The sequence below is a fragment of the Dermacentor variabilis genome, chromosome 2 (genome assembly GCF_050947875.1).
Source record: "Dermacentor variabilis isolate Ectoservices chromosome 2, ASM5094787v1, whole genome shotgun sequence".
Taxonomy (NCBI): domain Eukaryota; kingdom Metazoa; phylum Arthropoda; class Arachnida; order Ixodida; family Ixodidae; genus Dermacentor; species Dermacentor variabilis.
This window is the reverse complement of record NC_134569.1, coordinates 20514271-20535880: the sequence shown is the minus strand read 5'-3', so window position 1 is coordinate 20535880 and position 21610 is coordinate 20514271. Positions and strand designations below refer to the sequence as shown.

General features: G+C 46.8%; 1 protein-coding gene across 11 annotated transcripts in view; it reads left to right on the top strand.

The window, feature by feature from the left end:
* The window catches only part of by (focal adhesion protein tensin), a 392943-nt gene that overhangs the window by 287784 nt on the left and 83549 nt on the right, over positions 1-21610 (top strand). The gene's annotated exons all lie outside the window — the stretch shown is intronic.

The following is a 21610-nucleotide window of genomic DNA, read 5'->3' as shown; positions in this document are numbered from 1 at the left end:
GAAGCATTTAAGAGTACTTATTTTTTCTGCACCAGTTTGAGAGTGAAAAAATGTCTTTTTGGAAGTCGATGCAGTGGTGAACACTGTTGACAGTCTGAAATAGTTTTAAGTTGTCGGCACACAAAGTCATGCTGTTCATTTATTAAAATGCTCTTAGCACTAACAGAAAGCGAGGAATCGATTCAAACACCTGACGCACTGAAAAGGATAGATATAGGTCGGCAGTTAGTAACTGCACATCCAGCACCTGATTTGTGCATGGGCAATGCTCATGCTACCTTCCGAGTGCTAGAAGAGGTACTAGACTTTAGGGAACTATTGAAGATGCTTGTGAGAATGAGGAACAAGTATGCTTCCATACATCTTAACCCTTTCAGACACCACTTTATCCCGTTGATTGAAAAGTTCCTTTCAACACATCTCTTGCATACTCAGAATCGTAGAAGTGTACAGCTGCAGCAAATATTAAGAATTTTCAATTGTTTAGCGAGTTTTGTCAAGTTTACAAAATTTCGACTCCATGCGAAAACTCACTACAGGAACACAAAATATGAGAACATGTACTATATCTTGTTTTGAAAAGCTTGAAAAGCACTTATCCAGCCACTTGACAATTATGCCTGGTGCACGACATTGTAAAAAACAATGAAAGAAGTGAACTCGCTACATACAACGTACTGACACAGAGTAACAACACCCAGCCGTCTACCTTCCCACTCATTTTGTTAAAACATTCTGCACGTTATTCAAAATTGCAGCACAGTTCCAATAATAAGTGTTTCAAGATGTATGAAACACATTTTAAATACCATTACTTTCATCAGTGCTTTTGCTATTGATGCACGCTCCTGCTGTGCCCAATTGTGTAGACAGCGTCTCAAAGGGTTAAGCTCTGTGGAGGAAATACCATCAGCACCACAAGAAAGGGAAAGTTTAAGGCAAAGTTTAAGGCACTTCATATACTTGGAAACGAGGTTTTCATTGACTGTTAGCATACACTGCGCCAGACTGAGAAGGAAGGTTACTTGAAGCATATTTCACACCATATAGCAAACAGAAATGTTCTGCAAAGGCATCAGCAGTGTTCGAGACAACACCACTATTTTCATGAAGAAGACGTACATCTTTGGCACTCTTTTTAGAAGGGAGAGCCTACAAAGCTCCAGAAATAATTTGAATTATGTGTCACGCTGGCTTCAACACAATCAACGTGGTCAAAGTGATGATTCTAATAATAATAATAATAATAATAACAACAATAATAATCTTAGTGGTAACTTGGCACACTAGAGTAAAAAGAAGGCTGATGCCTGTATGTTAGAGCATCTGATAACCAGCCATCTAGAGCAGGAATTTGCAGGATGCAGAAGACACTTCCTTCCTCTCCATGTGCACACACACTTGCTCAATAACACAGCACGGCACACACGCACACATTTCACAGGTGCACAACACACACGAGTGCCAATTCAGTCTGGTTCCAAGGAAGGAGAATCCAAATTGCCAGGGGGGTGGAGAGAAAGCTCTGCATGCCAGATATAATCATGGAGTTGTGGTGTCGGGCCATAGAGGCGCGATGAGGGCTCAGACTGTGCTGACCACTTGTTCAGACGAACTGAAGAAATATTAGTGCTGTCCAGAGAGTCGTCAAGCACCCTGCAGTATAGACTAGTGCAATGTTGCGCTGGTATTGCAGGGTGTGCTACTTGAGGGGTTTGAGGCAATCCTCGAAGGCTGGCATGAGCTTGTGACAACCGAAAAGACGGGAGTAAAGGGTGCGTATTGTCCGGCGCTGAACAAGCTTGAGTTTGTTAGCGTCGCGAGTTTGGTACGGGAACTATACTGATGATCAGTACTCAAGTCGTGACAGAATGATAGAAGTGTAGAGTGCTCGGAAAACCTTAGGTCATCAGGGAAGGGAGACACGCGACACAAACCCAAGGGCCGGTGCTTACATACAGTGCTGGTGACATATGCGGAAAAGTTGAGAGAACAGCTAAATGCTACACCCAGAATGGGAAGGGCCCGAACAGTCTTTATAGAAGTGTTTCCAAGGAAGAAGGTTGGACGTGCAGCAGTTTCGTTGTGGCTGATACGCATGGCAGCACTTTTTACGGTGCTACTACAAAGTTTGATCCCAGTCGTTCACCTTTACGGAATGTATTTATTGTAAGCACATATGCTGTGCATCGGCATATTGTTGTTGTGGAAGCGTTAACTTGTTAATCAAGCACATTCTGCACAGATGCATTAGTAACTTGGTTTTGAGTAGATCTTTGTCCTGACTACAATTCATAGTATCGCAGCAAGAAACATTTTAGTAGAAGCTGAAGGGATTCCAGCAGTTTAAGCATACTGACTGCACAAAACACTGACGACACCTTTTCACCTTCCCCACAATGCACTCACACCATCTACACTTTTCATAAGCAAAAAGTGAGATAAAAAATCAATTACAGTTTCACTGACTCAGTACTTGCTGCTTCTGAAGCGGGAATCGAAGCAATCGTGGTATACGCTGCTACACGCATAGGTCTTGCATGATGAAGGTCCTGCTATGCACTGCACACAGGGCATACGTTGCAAGCAGATAATTTCTTTTTGCAGTGCTCAACTATAACGACACACTGACTCAAACATGACTGCATTGTCACGTATGCTTCAGTGCGTCTTGATTGCTACACGAGCGATTTATGCCCAACTAGCCCAAAAGACGGACGCACTAGAAAGAAGTGAGTGAATGAGTACAGTGAACTTGTACTGAACTGGATTCACATGCCGAATATAAGAGCGCAGTGTCAGCTGAAACAGGCGGCACAGCTGATTATGTAAGTACTTGTAATAGTTCGGCTACTAGTGTATTTCGCTTTCGGAAGTTATCTTTACCACTGGAAACAGCGCAGAGCTTGGCCGTGACACTTGAGTCAACCGACACCACACGAAACACGCCGCGGTTGACCAACCCAACTTCCACACGGTTCATTCACCACATCACACATCACACGAAGTCAGGAGTGCCATATTTTAAATCACTGCAGCACCAAACGGACCTGAAAATTCACTTCCTTCGACAGAGTTTCTTAGCTGGCCTCGTTCACTCGTCAGTTACGAACTCGATGGACCCGCTAGGCCTACGCGTAACGTAAACAACATCGGCGATAGGCGAGTGCTGATTATCCAGACTTCGGAACTCGTAAACATGTTTCCATTCGTTTTGGGCACAACAAAATACACACACAACAAGCACAGACGTTGCGGTAATCGTGATTCGGTTGGCTGTTTTAGCAGACGATCGCACTGAGCCCGGCGGAACCCAGTGGGCAGGTTGGATTAGTCGGCGTCGTTCGAAGTCGCTTCGGATCCACGTCGCACTGCCACAACCCACTGTCGTCGGTCGGTCGGTCGTGTCGTTGTCGGCCTACTATTACAACACTGTCTTTCAGGAACACTGTCGCGCGCGTCGTGCGTCCAAAAAACTCGGACGATCGCTGATGCCGGAGCCTCCGCTTGGGCGGCCATTACAGGCATAGCAGCCGGAGGCTGCGCAGCCTTCGATTGGTTGACGCGTGCGACTCGTCGCAGCCTCTCATTGGTGCACGCCGGCGCAGCTTCGCCGCGCGTCGGCAAACTTCTAGCATCGGCAGTAGACATAATCGCTGCGCGACGTTCCGCTTCGCCGCGTTTCCGACCGACGCTTTGACGCATTTGACCCTTCGGCGCGCGCCGAAGCTTTCCGGCGCGTGCCAGTGGTTGGGGCATAAATGCCCCAACCACTGGCACGCGCCGAAAGCTTCGGCGCGCGCTGGCAAGCGAACGCGTCGCTTCGCTTCGGCTGGAGGGAAAGGGCGCGCAACCACTGGAGACAAGCTCCGACGCGCGCCGAAGCTCGCTCCTCGGCTGCGGCGCACTGTTACTGGACTATTCCGTCTTCATCCGTCAAAGTCCGGCCTAAAACAGCCTGCTGTAAACTAAGCTTGAAACAATAAGGTTGTGATCTGTATGTGCTTTTAGATACAAAAAACACGTTTGCATAATGAATATACACCTGCCGCAACAGTTCGTTTTTATTTTTGAAGTAACAATAGTGTACAAAATATCGACATCAGCGCTCGCGCGTCGTCTGTCTGCAAGATCGCTTTGCAAACACCTGCACGATGATGCCATATATCAAAAACTGTTGTACCATTTCATTTTTTGGTAGCTTATTGCACAGCCAACTATGTAAGAATTAGGCGTGCAATGGTATAACTGAAAAAAATCTGTGTTGAAAATATTGCCACGTAGTAGTGACGGTAAATAAATAGTGCCGGCTCAATCGCAACGATTGCGGCGAGCAATGTCGGCAATCGTAGAAAATCATCCGCGGGTCAAGCGCGTCGGTTTGCATACGTCAGTCGTCGAAAGTTGGCCTATTCGCTGGTGCCCGCGCGCCTTCCAGAAACTACAACACAATTCGTGTCTCGTGTGCAATCAGATTAGCAAGGTTCGTCGACAACAGACAGAACCATCGATAACATTCGCGAAACTTCCGATACGTTCAGGCGCATCCTGCACCGAGCGATAACGTTTTAACATTTTTTAGCCGGTGAAATACGGTAACCGAATACAGATAAAGCATCCGTGTCAATATAATTATGCTTGTTGGTGCATGAGAGAAACGTGAAAAAGTGGCTTCTGAGAAAATCAGCAAAACAGAATTGAAACACCTGTAGCACTCAAAAAAAAAAAAAAAACTAGAATAGCTAAAATGTATGTAATTCGTATCTTGTCTCCCCCCAATTCTTGATTCTGCCAAATCTAGCCCATGGAGCACCTCTATTATTCTAGGTTGTTTCGATGCATCAACACCGCATCTGGAGGCCTTCACATTGAGTTTATTGCTACAAAACATTCTCACAGTGTAAGGGCCATGTTCTATTGTAACTGGTTTCCACATATCAAGTTTGCCTTTCTTTACATTAATGAAATGACATACCGTCAGATAATACAAGCTTGAGAATTAGAGGGTTTTAATAGGAGTCTTTCGTTGCCCTTTGCCAAGTCATACTACTGAAGCACTTATTCGCATGTATGGGAGCAGCTCATTTGCATAGTATAAGAAATATATAAACAGGTTATTTTCACAATTTATACACTTCGTCACCGCAAAAAGAAAAATTGCAGTTTATTGTTTTCAGCCTGCTATGATGTCTTGACTGAGAAAGATATATTCAATTTGTTCTGCGAGGCACGCAATAATTGCTGTGGCATATTTTATTGCACAAAACTGCATACAGTAGCCAGCCATTATTAAAGCTCAGAAGAAATTAATAGCACAATGCATATGATCAGGCACATAGCATATTATTGCACTTTCCTAATTCATGCCAGAACGACGACCACAGGCGTCCTTCTCTAACCAGGTCAGCATCCATCGTGCCTCCTAACCTCCCTACCTTTCATTTATCATTTTCTCTCTCTCTTCTTAATTCATGCCCTTTTTTTAATTGCACAAAAGCTACTGCACTAAAATAGTATACTAGTACATACTTAAAAAGCACAATTTCATACTACGATAATAATCAATCATTCAAATTTTCATTGTAGTGCCCAGGAACAGCTAGAGAGCCTTTGTACTGGTGCACTTAACGAGCTTTAAGGAATGTATAATGTCATGGACCACCTTATACAGGAACAAAAGGTGCGATTAATTAAGACTTGAATCTAGACGTGCGAGTTGAAGTATATTTGAGAAGGCTCAACTGTGGTTGCCAGAATGGCAAAAGTGGTGCTTGAAGATAGACATCATTTTATTCTGGATGCGTTCAATGAGGTCAGAATTAGATTTGCTCATTGCACCCCCATCCTACAGAGGCATACTCTAGTAGTTGGAGGCACACAGCAGAATTTCAGAAACACAACAGGTGAGTGGAAATCGTGCAATATACAGCAAGGAATTCCAAGAGCGTGAAGGGCATCTTGTGTAATTATCTATGTGAAGAGAAGCTTAGCATTTTGTCGAAGTACACACCAAGATCTTTCATTTCATCGACCCTAAGGAGTGGAGCATCACGTAGGGTGTATCAAAATTTCACATGGTGCGTTTTGTGCATATAACTTAATGCCATAGTGTTGGAAGCATTTAAGAGTACTTATTTTTTCTGCACCAGTTTGAGAGTGAAAAAATGTCTTTTTGGAAGTCGATGCAGTGGTGAACACTGTTGACAGTCTGAAATAGTTTTAAGTTGTCGGCACACAAAGTCATGCTGTTCATTTATTAAAATGCTCTTAGCACTAACAGAAAGCGAGGAATCGATTCAAACACCTGACGCACTGAAAAGGATAGATATAGGTCGGCAGTTAGTAACTGCACATCCAGCACCTGATTTGTGCATGGGCAATGCTCATGCTACCTTCCGAGTGCTAGAAGAGGTACTAGACTTTAGGGAACTATTGAAGATGCTTGTGAGAATGAGGAACAAGTATGCTTCCATACATCTTAACCCTTTCAGACACCACTTTATCCCGTTGATTGAAAAGTTCCTTTCAACACATCTCTTGCATACTCAGAATCGTAGAAGTGTACAGCTGCAGCAAATATTAAGAATTTTCAATTGTTTAGCGAGTTTTGTCAAGTTTACAAAATTTCGACTCCATGCGAAAACTCACTACAGGAACACAAAATATGAGAACATGTACTATATCTTGTTTTGAAAAGCTTGAAAAGCACTTATCCAGCCACTTGACAATTATGCCTGGTGCACGACATTGTAAAAAACAATGAAAGAAGTGAACTCGCTACATACAACGTACTGACACAGAGTAACAACACCCAGCCGTCTACCTTCCCACTCATTTTGTTAAAACATTCTGCACGTTATTCAAAATTGCAGCACAGTTCCAATAATAAGTGTTTCAAGATGTATGAAACACATTTTAAATACCATTACTTTCATCAGTGCTTTTGCTATTGATGCACGCTCCTGCTGTGCCCAATTGTGTAGACAGCGTCTCAAAGGGTTAAGCTCTGTGGAGGAAATACCATCAGCACCACAAGAAAGGGAAAGTTTAAGGCAAAGTTTAAGGCACTTCATATACTTGGAAACGAGGTTTTCATTGACTGTTAGCATACACTGCGCCAGACTGAGAAGGAAGGTTACTTGAAGCATATTTCACACCATATAGCAAACAGAAATGTTCTGCAAAGGCATCAGCAGTGTTCGAGACAACACCACTATTTTCATGAAGAAGACGTACATCTTTGGCACTCTTTTTAGAAGGGAGAGCCTACAAAGCTCCAGAAATAATTTGAATTATGTGTCACGCTGGCTTCAACACAATCAACGTGGTCAAAGTGATGATTCTAATAATAATAATAATAATAATAACAACAATAATAATCTTAGTGGTAACTTGGCACACTAGAGTAAAAAGAAGGCTGATGCCTGTATGTTAGAGCATCTGATAACCAGCCATCTAGAGCAGGAATTTGCAGGATGCAGAAGACACTTCCTTCCTCTCCATGTGCACACACACTTGCTCAATAACACAGCACGGCACACACGCACACATTTCACAGGTGCACAACACACACGAGTGCCAATTCAGTCTGGTTCCAAGGAAGGAGAATCCAAATTGCCAGGGGGGTGGAGAGAAAGCTCTGCATGCCAGATATAATCATGGAGTTGTGGTGTCGGGCCATAGAGGCGCGATGAGGGCTCAGACTGTGCTGACCACTTGTTCAGACGAACTGAAGAAATATTAGTGCTGTCCAGAGAGTCGTCAAGCACCCTGCAGTATAGACTAGTGCAATGTTGCGCTGGTATTGCAGGGTGTGCTACTTGAGGGGTTTGAGGCAATCCTCGAAGGCTGGCATGAGCTTGTGACAACCGAAAAGACGGGAGTAAAGGGTGCGTATTGTCCGGCGCTGAACAAGCTTGAGTTTGTTAGCGTCGCGAGTTTGGTACGGGAACTATACTGATGATCAGTACTCAAGTCGTGACAGAATGATAGAAGTGTAGAGTGCTCGGAAAACCTTAGGTCATCAGGGAAGGGAGACACGCGACACAAACCCAAGGGCCGGTGCTTACATACAGTGCTGGTGACATATGCGGAAAAGTTGAGAGAACAGCTAAATGCTACACCCAGAATGGGAAGGGCCCGAACAGTCTTTATAGAAGTGTTTCCAAGGAAGAAGGTTGGACGTGCAGCAGTTTCGTTGTGGCTGATACGCATGGCAGCACTTTTTACGGTGCTACTACAAAGTTTGATCCCAGTCGTTCACCTTTACGGAATGTATTTATTGTAAGCACATATGCTGTGCATCGGCATATTGTTGTTGTGGAAGCGTTAACTTGTTAATCAAGCACATTCTGCACAGATGCATTAGTAACTTGGTTTTGAGTAGATCTTTGTCCTGACTACAATTCATAGTATCGCAGCAAGAAACATTTTAGTAGAAGCTGAAGGGATTCCAGCAGTTTAAGCATACTGACTGCACAAAACACTGACGACACCTTTTCACCTTCCCCACAATGCACTCACACCATCTACACTTTTCATAAGCAAAAAGTGAGATAAAAAATCAATTACAGTTTCACTGACTCAGTACTTGCTGCTTCTGAAGCGGGAATCGAAGCAATCGTGGTATACGCTGCTACACGCATAGGTCTTGCATGATGAAGGTCCTGCTATGCACTGCACACAGGGCATACGTTGCAAGCAGATAATTTCTTTTTGCAGTGCTCAACTATAACGACACACTGACTCAAACATGACTGCATTGTCACGTATGCTTCAGTGCGTCTTGATTGCTACACGAGCGATTTATGCCCAACTAGCCCAAAAGACGGACGCACTAGAAAGAAGTGAGTGAATGAGTACAGTGAACTTGTACTGAACTGGATTCACATGCCGAATATAAGAGCGCAGTGTCAGCTGAAACAGGCGGCACAGCTGATTATGTAAGTACTTGTAATAGTTCGGCTACTAGTGTATTTCGCTTTCGGAAGTTATCTTTACCACTGGAAACAGCGCAGAGCTTGGCCGTGACACTTGAGTCAACCGACACCACACGAAACACGCCGCGGTTGACCAACCCAACTTCCACACGGTTCATTCACCACATCACACATCACACGAAGTCAGGAGTGCCATATTTTAAATCACTGCAGCACCAAACGGACCTGAAAATTCACTTCCTTCGACAGAGTTTCTTAGCTGGCCTCGTTCACTCGTCAGTTACGAACTCGATGGACCCGCTAGGCCTACGCGTAACGTAAACAACATCGGCGATAGGCGAGTGCTGATTATCCAGACTTCGGAACTCGTAAACATGTTTCCATTCGTTTTGGGCACAACAAAATACACACACAACAAGCACAGACGTTGCGGTAATCGTGATTCGGTTGGCTGTTTTAGCAGACGATCGCACTGAGCCCGGCGGAACCCAGTGGGCAGGTTGGATTAGTCGGCGTCGTTCGAAGTCGCTTCGGATCCACGTCGCACTGCCACAACCCACTGTCGTCGGTCGGTCGGTCGTGTCGTTGTCGGCCTACTATTACAACACTGTCTTTCAGGAACACTGTCGCGCGCGTCGTGCGTCCAAAAAACTCGGACGATCGCTGATGCCGGAGCCTCCGCTTGGGCGGCCATTACAGGCATAGCAGCCGGAGGCTGCGCAGCCTTCGATTGGTTGACGCGTGCGACTCGTCGCAGCCTCTCATTGGTGCACGCCGGCGCAGCTTCGCCGCGCGTCGGCAAACTTCTAGCATCGGCAGTAGACATAATCGCTGCGCGACGTTCCGCTTCGCCGCGTTTCCGACCGACGCTTTGACGCATTTGACCCTTCGGCGCGCGCCGAAGCTTTCCGGCGCGTGCCAGTGGTTGGGGCATTACTTCAGGTATAGCACTTGAGCTCAGCGATGCGTCACGCATATTGCGTGGGCGATTTCAGTTTGAACAGGCGAATGACCTCGTAAACTGCGTGTGATCTGAAAGCAGCTTAAGAACGCGAATTAGATCTGCAGGGTGAAAAATGCTGGATGGCTGACGCTACCCATAATTTTTGTCGAAAATTTGTATTCTGCGAGTGCCAAAAAATCGTTGCCGGGCCTTGAGGGCGCTAACGGAGCTCAAGATGTCAAGGGGAAACGTCTCTACCGATTTCTGGAAATCGCTGGCGCCGAAAATTGCACGTCCGCCGTATAGTTAGCACCGGTCGTGTGCGTCGCTTGTGGCTCATCAATTTTTGACAGGCAGCGCATAGTTGAGATTTCAAGTGTTGCCACGCTTTCAAAATTCTGTAAGAGTGTAGCTATGAATCTTCAAAAAACCAAATGGGCGTTATTCCTGTGCGTCAGTTAACACTCTATATTTGTCATGTTCGTACCTCAGTAGAGAAATTACGTGGTCACGAATTACTGCTTCCGGTCCTTTTTTTACGGCGCACGCGTACACGCTTTGTTGTAAAATCCACCTTCTCAGCACCGGTTCCACACGGGCCGAGACAAGATATATGGTACTGCGTGTAACATTTATCTCCATTCCTTTTCTTGTGCAAACTCAATGCAGGAGTTACGAGAAATAATGGGTGCATTCACTCCTTGAAACGGGCTTGTAGATGGAAATTTTACGTTTGAATGTACGAACTGAGTATAGCGAAATACCTTCAAAGCCAACCTAGAACGCTTGGAATCGATCGCGTGTTCGTCCCACACGTTCCGTGCCAGGAAAAGAAAACAGCTGCGCGTCCGATATTGCGTGCACTCATTTATAACTTCGGCCTGGCGAGCGCTTCCTCGCGCGGCCTGCTCTGACCTCTACAACTAGCTGGACGCTGAGCAAGCTGCCCAGCGCAACTCGTATATGCCGAGCGTCCTGACCGGGACCTCCGCTTCTCACACCCACGTCTTCCGGTGGTCGTTATGGCGCATATAACGATATGCCCGGCTCGGCCATATCGCCCCTCCATGCCCCGACGAACCCTGTAAACGCGATAGCTTTTGTCGTGATGATGCTTTTGTTGCAACGAGCTTTTGTTGGTGTGAACTATACGGCAGGCACGCGCACTTGTGCCGAGTTTATCGCCGTACTATACGCACGTGCGCGGTGCTCGTGATGCCCATTCTTCGACTCACGCGAAAGCGTACGTACCTTCACGCTACACGGAATCTCTACACGGAGACAGGAGGTCGTCCCAAATAAACTCCGCCAGTGTCCCTTGCTTGCGCCACAACTTTTGTCTTAAAGTTTTGGGATCTCTCAGCCTTTGTGTAGTGTCGCCGCTATAATGGCTGGGCTTGTGAGCTGTGCAACGTTCCTATTCGGAACGTTTTAACTTTGCCATATGAATTAGCGGCGGTAATCGGCTACGTTGAGCTATCGCATCAAAGGTGTCATCGCGCCTTCAGAAATGTAAGAGAGGGAACGGAGCACACTGTTCGCGTGCTTTGGTGAAACGTTTTAAGAGAAGGGATTACTTTACGTGGGCGTTTTTGTGTTGAACATGCACGTATAATGCAGTTAGCGATACCAGATGCACCGCGATCGCTGACGAGCTCAAGAGAAGGATAAAAAGAACACGAAGACGAAATAATCGAATTTCGTTTTGGCGATCACTGCGTTTGAGTTCAGCACATCGGCATCATGAATCTGATTACGAACGTTTTATGGACGTTTGGCTTAACGGGGCGTTCACGGACCGCGCGCCCAGCGACTGAAATTACGGTATACGCCGGGATTGTAACGCGCCGCACACACACGCAGCAGTGTGCGGCCCGTGTGCTACACGCTCGCTGAGAGAGGAACAGCTTGCGGAAGATAACAGGAGCGCGCAGAGGGAGAAAGCGGTGATGTGACGCCGGCCCGTCGTCCGAGGCCTGGACAGCGCAGCGGCCGCGCAGGTGGGGCCGGACGGGAGGCGACGTTCGCTCGTCCGGCCACGCCCGCTCCCCCTACCCTTGAGCCGGTGCCCCGTAATTCCTGTACGAGCTCCCAGATTAATCATAGCGGTGCCCAGCGGTGAACGCGCATGCGTGGCTTCTCTTCGCGTACTCGCGTGGGTCGGCGACACGCCGCTCCGCACATTTGACGTGCGACGTTCATCAGGCATCAAACATGCTGCTCCGAGAATATGCAGTATATATATATATATATATGTATATATACCTGAATAGTCTGTTTGTATTGAGAGAAGAGATTGGGATTGTGTAGTATATATGGTATAGTATATAGCAGTTGAGGGCCACAGGGGGAGTTCTGACAGGGGGAGGGACATACATTCAATATTTGCCGGAAATTTGTCGCATCGCACAACTCGTGACATTAGAAGTTGCGCTTGTTTCCTAAAATGCCGATACATCAAGTAAATCTTAGTAATGTGCAATTATTATCGTGAAAATAATTTATGGCTCCATTGTGTTGCTCATTTTGATTCGTATCACGAGGCTCTCAGGAGGAGGAGCGGAAGGGAAGGAACAACAGGATGTTAATTTAGCCACTGCACTGAGTTAAATGTATGCTAGCATTAGCTAATTCTCTTGAATGCACCGATTAAAAGAAGCTTATAACTGGGTGATGCTTGAAACTGTAGTGTAAATAGCTGCTGTTGTTTCAGTCATTTCAGTCGCGAGTGAACACTTCTAGTTAATGCCCATCGAACCTAATCACTGCTCTGTTTTCTTCCGAGTGCAATTTTTTAAGACCTGCCGTTCACCCGCTGTGGTGGCGTAGTGGCTTGGCGGCGTTTTCGATCCCGCGCCATCGGAGTTCGCATCGTTGCACCGCTAAGCCCGACGGCGCGGGATCGAATCGCGGCCACGGCGGCCGCATTTCGATGGGGACGAAATGCGAAAACGCCCGTGTGCCGTGCATTGGGCGCACGTCAAAGGACCGCAGGTGGACAAACTTAATCCGGAGTCCCCCACTACGGCGTGCTTCATGATCACATCACAGTTTTGGCATGTAAAACCCCAGAATTTAATCTTTCAGGACGTACGATTCAGCGAGATAGAGAGAAAATATTTATTTGTTGCGATGCTTTGTCCTCCTTGTCGATGATACATTTCGTTGCTCTAAAACTGCACCTCCTCTGGCGCACCGTCCGCGGACCAACTGCAGCGTCTATAGTATGCTGCAATATTGTCCGTCATTGACTAGTTGGTGGGAAAGGCACCGGCTTAACAGTCACCGCCATACGCTTGCTCCGTTGCACGGTCTGCACACCCAGAGGTCTCCTTTATTCGAGGACTGGAGATGCAACGCTTGCGCCACCCCCCCCCTCCCCCCCCCCCCTCTGTGGAGAGTGCAGCGTGGCTGTAGCCGTATGGCTCGTATAACGAGCCTGCGCACATGAAAGTATTGGCTCTTACAACATGCTCCGTGTATAGGTGCACTTTCAAGGAACGAGGATCCTGCGCCATCCGATATTGCGTCGCGTCGTTCGGTGCGGTGGGCCCTGTTATTACTTTCGTCTTTGGTTAGGCCGCTCCTTTCTCGTGGCTCGTAATGGCTTGTTGTGCCGACCTGTGCTTCCTTCTTACTATTTGAGTGGCGTGTTTCTAACTTTTCTTTTCTCGCCGCAGGCTCCCATTAAATGCGCACATTTATTGTTTTTGTTCATGGTTCGGCCGGTCTTTGCTATAGTTTATTCCGGTTCCTAAATCAGATAATAAGGTTCTAGTCCACTGTAATTTATGGACACGCGGCTTTTTCCTTTGCACCGCAAACTGCTTTCGCATGTTCCGTTCCACTGCGCTCCGTCGGTGCCGTATACGCGTCGTCCGGGTGTGCATGCAGAACTGGCTACCGCGCAGGTAAACAGTCGTCTACAGAAGGAGCGCTCGCTAAGGATATGTCATTTGGTTCACAGCCTTAATAACAGGCGTTGTGACCCAAAAGCGAGTGGTAAAGACTGGCATCGTGCGGAGCCCACGGCGAAACACCCAGTCGACATCGTGCGCGTGTCCTCTGGGGTAGCACGAACAGCGCCGGCCAACTAGCTACGACGTCGACCTTTTTCACTTTGTTGGACGGGCCGTTGCAACGGTTGCAGGCTCGGTAGTGGCCGTAACCAGGATACGCGGCCTTTAGCCGCGTGAGGGGGTGGGACGAGGGAGGGGGGGGGGGGTCGATTGTTTTATCATTCCGATTTGACCGAGTGCCGCCTGCTGCCGTAAATAATAAGCCGAATGAATGCGCCATTATTTTCCTGCGCTCCGCGTTTTCTTTCTTTCCTATTCATCGGCGATTGAGTCGTTATTTAAGTGCAAATGTATAGCGCTCGTGCAAGCGTTTTTTGTTTGTTTGTACGTTTATTTTCTTTTTGTATGTCGCTATAGTTTTGTGCTTTACAAAGTATTTTTATCTTTATCACACGTCAAAGCTGTCGACTATAGCCTGGAGGCAAAATGAATTTAAGAAAACGCTCTCGTAGCCGATGTTTCTCTCTAAGTAGAGAGTATGTGAAAAATAAAACTTTATTTTAGATTAGATTTTATTTGTTTATCTTCTCCGGAAGTCGGTTCGTTCACATGAATTCCTTTCTTGAACTTCCTTGAATTATTTTCAGCAAGAGAGAGAGAGAGAGAGAGAGAAACAAAGAGGGAAGGCTAGGGAGGTTAACTAAAGACGTACGCGTGCCCGGCTGACTGCCTTGCGCTTGAATCAGAGATGTCGCCAAGGGACGTAGGATCTCGGTTTCAGTCGTTAATTTCCCACGAGATAAACGAGGCCAGAAATGGGATGTGCAGGGCATCCCAGAATGCAAAACTTGAAAGAATAGCAGGTGGCAGGTAACATATTACATGTACGAGGGTGTTCGTTTTTGGCGGAGCTTATTTTGGAGCATCGTAGATGTGTGATACGAAGAGAGTGGCAACCCGAAATCTTCTATATCGGGGCAAATGCTCCTAATGTTCGGATGCTCACATGAATCACTTAAAGATGAGGCAAATGTGCCATTGTTTAGAAAAAGTTTATTTCAACAAGACACGATACGAACACTGAGTGACAATCACGGCGCAATTCCACCAGGACGATAACATACAAAAAACGAAGCATTGTACACATGGCACGTTTTCAAAGTAGTGTCCGAGTCCTCAGTCACTAACATATAACCACATAGACCCACGGAAACGCACAGTTACACTGGCTTTCCTCGCTTGTGTCGTTCCTGTTGTATCCACATGCGTGCCCCTTCTCGCATCAAACGTACGTTTGTGGCTACGCACTCAGAAGACTGGTCGCCAGTTGCAGGAGTGCCGAAATCCTGGCCGCGGCAGCATGCTTTAGAAGCAAGCAAGAGCCGCTATCAACTGTGCAAGGGAACGATATTTAATTGTGTTTTTCCCGTTTACCTGGGCAGAGCTGCGGTGGCCCGGCGTCTTCATATTCTATTCATGCCTTACTCATGGGTTTCCACATACTGCGCAGAGGAAGTCAATGCGTCTGGCAGACATTGTAGTTCCTTGTGCGTATTGTTGTGGTTCACGTGCGGAAGAGCCGACTAAAGCCAAGTGGTGTGGGCAGATCGTTTGCTTTGCTTGCTGTCCAAGGATTCTTGGCGTACAGTAACAGCAATTACAAGTTCATTCTTGAAGCATACAAGGGTTTGCGTGAGAGAGAAAGGTGACTTGACTGGACGGAGGAGTTGTGATATCCGGGTTCTTCTTCATTTCCTTTTTTGAAGAAATTCAGAAAGTTTGACATTTTCACTGTGACTAGTTCCACTCGATCCATCCGGAAGCGCAGTACGCTAAACTTATAAGGAGAGATGTACTGCAGGAATTCGAATATGTCATTTCGGCAACGCTCATTGCTTTCTCCCAAGAGACACTGAAAGTTACACAGAACAAGATTATTCGTGCAAAGTCACTACATTCAGTGTGTCCGAAAACACCGGTGATAATTAGTTTCGTGTTTCCCTAGTTTTTATTCTGTTGCTAAACAAGCGCGGGACTGTTCTAAGGCTGACTATGACGTAACAAGTCAAGATCGCAGCAGTTGTATTGAAGTGTTCTGCGGTGTCGTGCTGCAGAACTATGCAACATGTTATGACAGTGTATACGTATAGAATGCTCGGCGTGGTATTTGTTTCTACAGTATTTGTTCCCAAAATGCGGCCAAAAGGAGCAGCAGCGTATGCGAGGACCATGAAACCGCTGCGCGTACGCTGGACAGGTGAACACAGGTTTCGGAAACCCGCGTGCCTCTGTGTGCGTGCAGCGAGGATTTCCGGCGCAAACGGGAGAAGCTCACGCCAGGTCCCGTGACACTTTCTCCGCCGACACGGGTGAGCTGCTCTGATAACGGCGAGGGCGGTCCGTCCCATTTGCCTCCTATACCCCTCCTCCCTTTTAGCGTGTGGACAGGACGAAGGGAAAGAAAGAAAGGAAAAAAAGTTTTGCGGCATATAACACACAGCGAAAGGACGCTGCAAGAAGAGCACGGCGGTTGCGCATTGAAGTGACGGGAGACAAGATTAGGTTATATGGGCGATGCGGCCAACATAACGTTGCCCAACGAACGGACGGAGGGAAAAGCGGACGCTATAACAGACGCGCAGAACGCTACGGCTGCTGCTGCTGCATACCGGGATCCCTCGGCGAGCGTCAGCGAGTGCAGACGACATCGCTCGGGCCAAGGCTAGCGCGACAGGAAGCGGACCGAGCCAAGAAGGACATGGGACGGCGGGGACAACATGCGACAGCGAACGCGACAGGCAGAAAAGCGGTACGATAAAAATAAAAGATGCCGCGATGAACGCAAAGCGAGCGCGTCATATATGTAGGACCCGGAGCTGATTGCTCAAAGTCGGCGGCGGCGGCGGTGGAGGGGACCACGCCCTGTTTGTCAGGTTGCGTCAGCTGCGCCGCCTCTTTTTATACGCACGGAACCCTGTCACTGCGGTGGCGGTTTCATCTGAGCGAAAATAAATGTGCGCGGTCACACTGTGGTGCTCGCGGTTTGCTGTTACTGTGGGCACTGAGACCGTTGGCTGTTCAATTAAGTCTCTCATCCAGCTCGCGAGAACTGTCAGAATCCTTTCCTAGCCTGGTGTTATAAAATGCGCCCTGGTGCATTTTCCAGTTTAGGGCACGGATAAGTATTCTTCTAGTCGTAAGACCTGCCTGTGTCTCGTAGTCCCGCTGGTATGTTTTATTGCGCGAAGATCTACAGAACTCCAATTGCACTTGCCGTGACAACTCTGTGGAGCACTTGCTCATATATTGCTTACTGTGTGGCCAACAGCGCGTCCATTTGCCTGGAATATACTTTAAAAAATTATATTCGTCTGTTGTGCAGCTTGTAGCGCTTTTATTGCACAGTGTACATGCACTCTTAACGTGGATACATATGGGTCGCTTGTCTTTGTTTATTTCTTGTTCACAATTGCTCATGTAGACTTATTATGTTTGTTTGTTTATGATATGTGTGTGATAGTTATGAACTGTGTATTGGGAGAGCCAGCTCTTATGTAGCCTACCTTCCCGTTGGTGTGCAGTTATTAAACAACAGCAAACTCTACAGAATTGGCACTTGGCTCCCAGAATCTGCGATGCTAGCTCACAATTTAAGTGGCTTACTCAGTTTTAAGCACCATATGGTGCTTTTTGGGATCATCGGGCCTCACTTCGTGTCCTTCCATATCGTTCGTTGCTCCGTTAATCCTCGTTTATATTCCTTGACTATTTCCGACTTGGGACATTTCCGTTCCAGCCCCTACCGGCGGCTGAAGTACTCCATCAGTCGCCATTAGCCGCCATTAGGCGCTATCATTAGGCGCGCCGTGTGCGCTAAAACGCGTTCCCTGCGCTCGCGCACTTTAACTTTCGAAATTGCGAGTCGCGCATGTATATTCATTTGCTTCTCACTGTTCCTTTTTTCTCATCTGGCATTCGATGTCGATCGCCTGCATGTGCGTCGTTTAGAATGCGTGCTGCGTCCTCTAGAGATTCGCGTGCAAGGTCTCCTTTCTGCGGGGTTCCGTCGGAGCACATGCGTCCTCTCCTCGCGCTGTATGCGCCCGGGTCAAGGACGTCGGTTGTACACGTTGGTGTCCATGCGATTGAATTAGCACTGCCTGCACTGTTTCTTTATTGCTGTGAGTATGAAAGCGCGATGCTTGGCTACAGTACAGCTATGTTTCTTTCTTTTTGTCCCACACTCAAGTGGGCTGTAATGTATAAAAATAATAAATATATAAATTAAACTTATGATCAGAATGAAGCGATCGCCAAATTTACGGTGGTTATCACAGATCCTTCTAGAAGCGAATACAAAGAGCACCATAACATTATTAAACCTTATCTACTCTTGCATTGCATTGTTACATGGAGCGATAAAATCAGTTTCTCCTGTGTGTGTGTGTGTGTGTGTGTGTGTGTGTAACTGTAAGAGTAGAGAGGGAGAGAGAAATGAGAAAGGGAAAAGGCAGGAAGATTAACCAGAAGGGAAAGTTTGGTTTGCTACCTTACACTGGGGTCTTAGCACTGGTAATTATATGATACTGATAGCATGCACGTGCGTTTAACTATCTTGCGTGACCTTTCAACATCGATTTCTCTAGAGCAGCGTTGTCTGAGTGGAGCGTATACCCAGACGTGGATAAATTTGTCTGTATGGTTTTCACACCTAAAAGTGCAGCAATGATTCGAAACGCAAACTGAAGATTGTTAAAGAAGTAACGTCTTGCGTGGGCTCATGTAAAATTGATAGAAGGCCAAAGTGAGAAGAATATGGCGAAGAGTTGTCACACACGGCGTCTTTTTGCTTCTCGACTCCTTCTTATGACTCTGGGGGTTGAGGACATCTCGTGTCTGATTTACGGAGTACTTGCTGTTCTACTCGAGCCCGTTCACGGCAGCACAATCCGAACCTGCAGCTGGCGCTGAGACAAACGAGACAAAAACGAACGGCGCAGTGCCCTAGGGACCCGAACCTGTTCTCACGCGACCCTCATTCGGCGCAGGACGGTCACCCGTGACAACTTCATTTTTGCTGGTACTTTCGCAGCGGATAGCTGTCAGCGGCACGTGATAAATGACTCTTCTATTTTCCGGGTTGCTGTGAATCAGGAACGGCGTCGTACGGGTTGTGCGTGTACGAGCGGTTGCGCCAGTGTGTACAGGGTATATACACACCGATGCATTCGGCTCGCGCGGCGCTTAGTTGTACGGCTGAGATTCGTATTCGTATGACACAGCGTGGCGCGTTGCTTTTGCTGGCAGCAAAACAGGTGTCCGTGGCAGCGACCTTCTGTCGGTTGATGTATAGCCTTTTCAACCCAGGTAGTTATCGAATCGTACACGTGCGTAGGATGCATATCCTTGTTCGCACTGAGGAAGCGTGCCTTTTGTTGTGCGTGAACAGGGGCCGTGTGCGCGTCTCAGACTTTTTGTGTCTTTACCGCACCTTGTCCCCGACTAGCGCTTTGCTACGTTTACTTGACGGCTGCTTGCATTCTTGTTGTCGTTCAATACAAAAGTCTGTACTCTGTTTGAGAAAAGTTCATTGGAGTAACTCTTTTTTCTTTTTTCTTTTTTTGAGAAAGGGGGAGAGGAGGATAGCATAAGCGCACATGTCGATTGGCCATGTCGGCAGCTCCTGGAACGAAGCTGGTTTCCTGGCTATTGTTGTTTGTTATAGGAGGAGCACATGGAGAAATGCAGTGCTTTTGAATCTGTTATTGCAAAATAACTGCAGAGAATTCAAAGCTGCAACGAAAAAAAAAAAGCAAATTGTGAGCAGAACTGAAATCAAATTTCACACGCTCACATAAATTTGCATGTCATACACGCGAGTACCTGCATGAAGCGTAAGCCAGTGCCCTGCGCAGCGCGTATAGTCTCGTTGGATACCGAGAAATCACACGCACGAAGTTCTTGCAACGCATACGAAAATCCATCATATCATGCGTAGCTTGGAACAACGCGCAAGAAAAAAGAAAATTGAAGTATAAATAAAAGAAAGAAAGACCATCTGCGACGTGGAGAAGTCAGCATACACGTGACAAAAGTGATTAATGACACAAGTGTTATGCTTGCTTCATTCATGTACACTTCATTATAATCTGATCGCTCTCTTTAATTAGAGCCGGTCTCGATGTACTGCATTAGCGCACTTAAGTATAGCAAAGCAACGCAGCGTTACTATCGAGCTCCGCGCAGTTCCTGTCAGTGTTGTAAGATCATCGTCATCAACAGTCTATTTTATGCCCACTGCAAGACGAAGGCCTTTCCTGGCAATCTCCAATTGCCCCTGCCTCGCCTTAGCTGATGCCAAACTGGGGCTGCAAATTTCCTCATTTAATCGCAACACCTAATTCTCTGCCTTCCTAGACTGCGCTTGCCTTTCCTTGACACCCATTTTGTAACTTTAATAGGCCGCTGGTTATCCGTCGTACGCATTACATTGCCTGTCCAGCCTCATTCCTCCCCCCCCCCCCCTCTTAATCTCAACTATATGATATCTGCCGATGGGGGCGCGATTCAAGAACGTCCGTGTCCCGTGCATTGGGGGCACGTTAAGGATCCCCTGATGGTCAAAATTAATCCGGAGTCTCCCACCACGGCGTGCCTGCTAATCAAATCGTGGTTTTGGCACGCAAAAAAAAAAAAAGAAACTAGAACCTAGTTCAATTAGAAAATCGATTAGCCCCGTTTTATCCACACCGCTGTCTTCGTATATGCTAACGTTACGCCAAATGTTTTTCATTCCATCACTCGTTGCACGGTGCGTAAATTCTTCGCAAACTTCTTTGCTAATTTCCAAGTTTCTGCCTTATATTTTGGTACCGCTAGAATGCACTAACACTTTTCTTTTCGAGAGAGAGAGAGAGAGAGAGAGAGAGAGAGAGAGAGAGAGAGAGAGAGAGAGCTTTAATGAGAGGAAAGTGAACTCTTCAAGGATAGCGGTAAGCTTCCAGTCATGACCTGGTAATGTCTGCAATGTGCGCTCAAACCCATTTTTATTCTGCAAATTTCTTTCTCGTTATGAGCTAGGTTCCCCTGTAAGTAATTGACAGACGTACTCTTGCACAGATTCTAGAGGCTGACTGCCGATCATGGATTCCTCTTCTCTTACGGGCTATTGAAAATCACTTTTGTCTTCTGCATATAAAAATTTAACTCTACTCTTACACGTTCTAGGCTAAAGTTGCTGCTGTCGTCTTCTAAGATAGGGGCCTTGTGTTAATGTAAACATGAACAGACACGTATAGGGGTCGAAACGGTCACCAAACAGCGCCAACACAACGAGCCCTTGAAGAAATACGTTCGGAAAGCGAGAGCATATCACGACGTAGTTAAACGACGCTGTACAGTTATTTGCCTTACATGTGTCATTGTTTCCTCCTCCTCTTCCCCGGGTAGACAGCAATGATGCCGTCTGAAACTTTCTCTCCACCTGGAACCGTTTCTCCATCAACTTGGCGCCTCCAGTTCGTTGGCCGACAATCTTCGGAAATCTTTATAGCGCTGACAAAAATAGCTAGGAACAAACAGTGAGCGAGAGTGTGACGTCTTGTGAGTTGCACAGGAGGCGGAAAACTACGCGATCACGAGCTGTACAGAAAGAAAGAAAGAAAGAAAGAAAGAAAGAAAGAAGTTGATGCTGGAGGAGAACCCCGGCA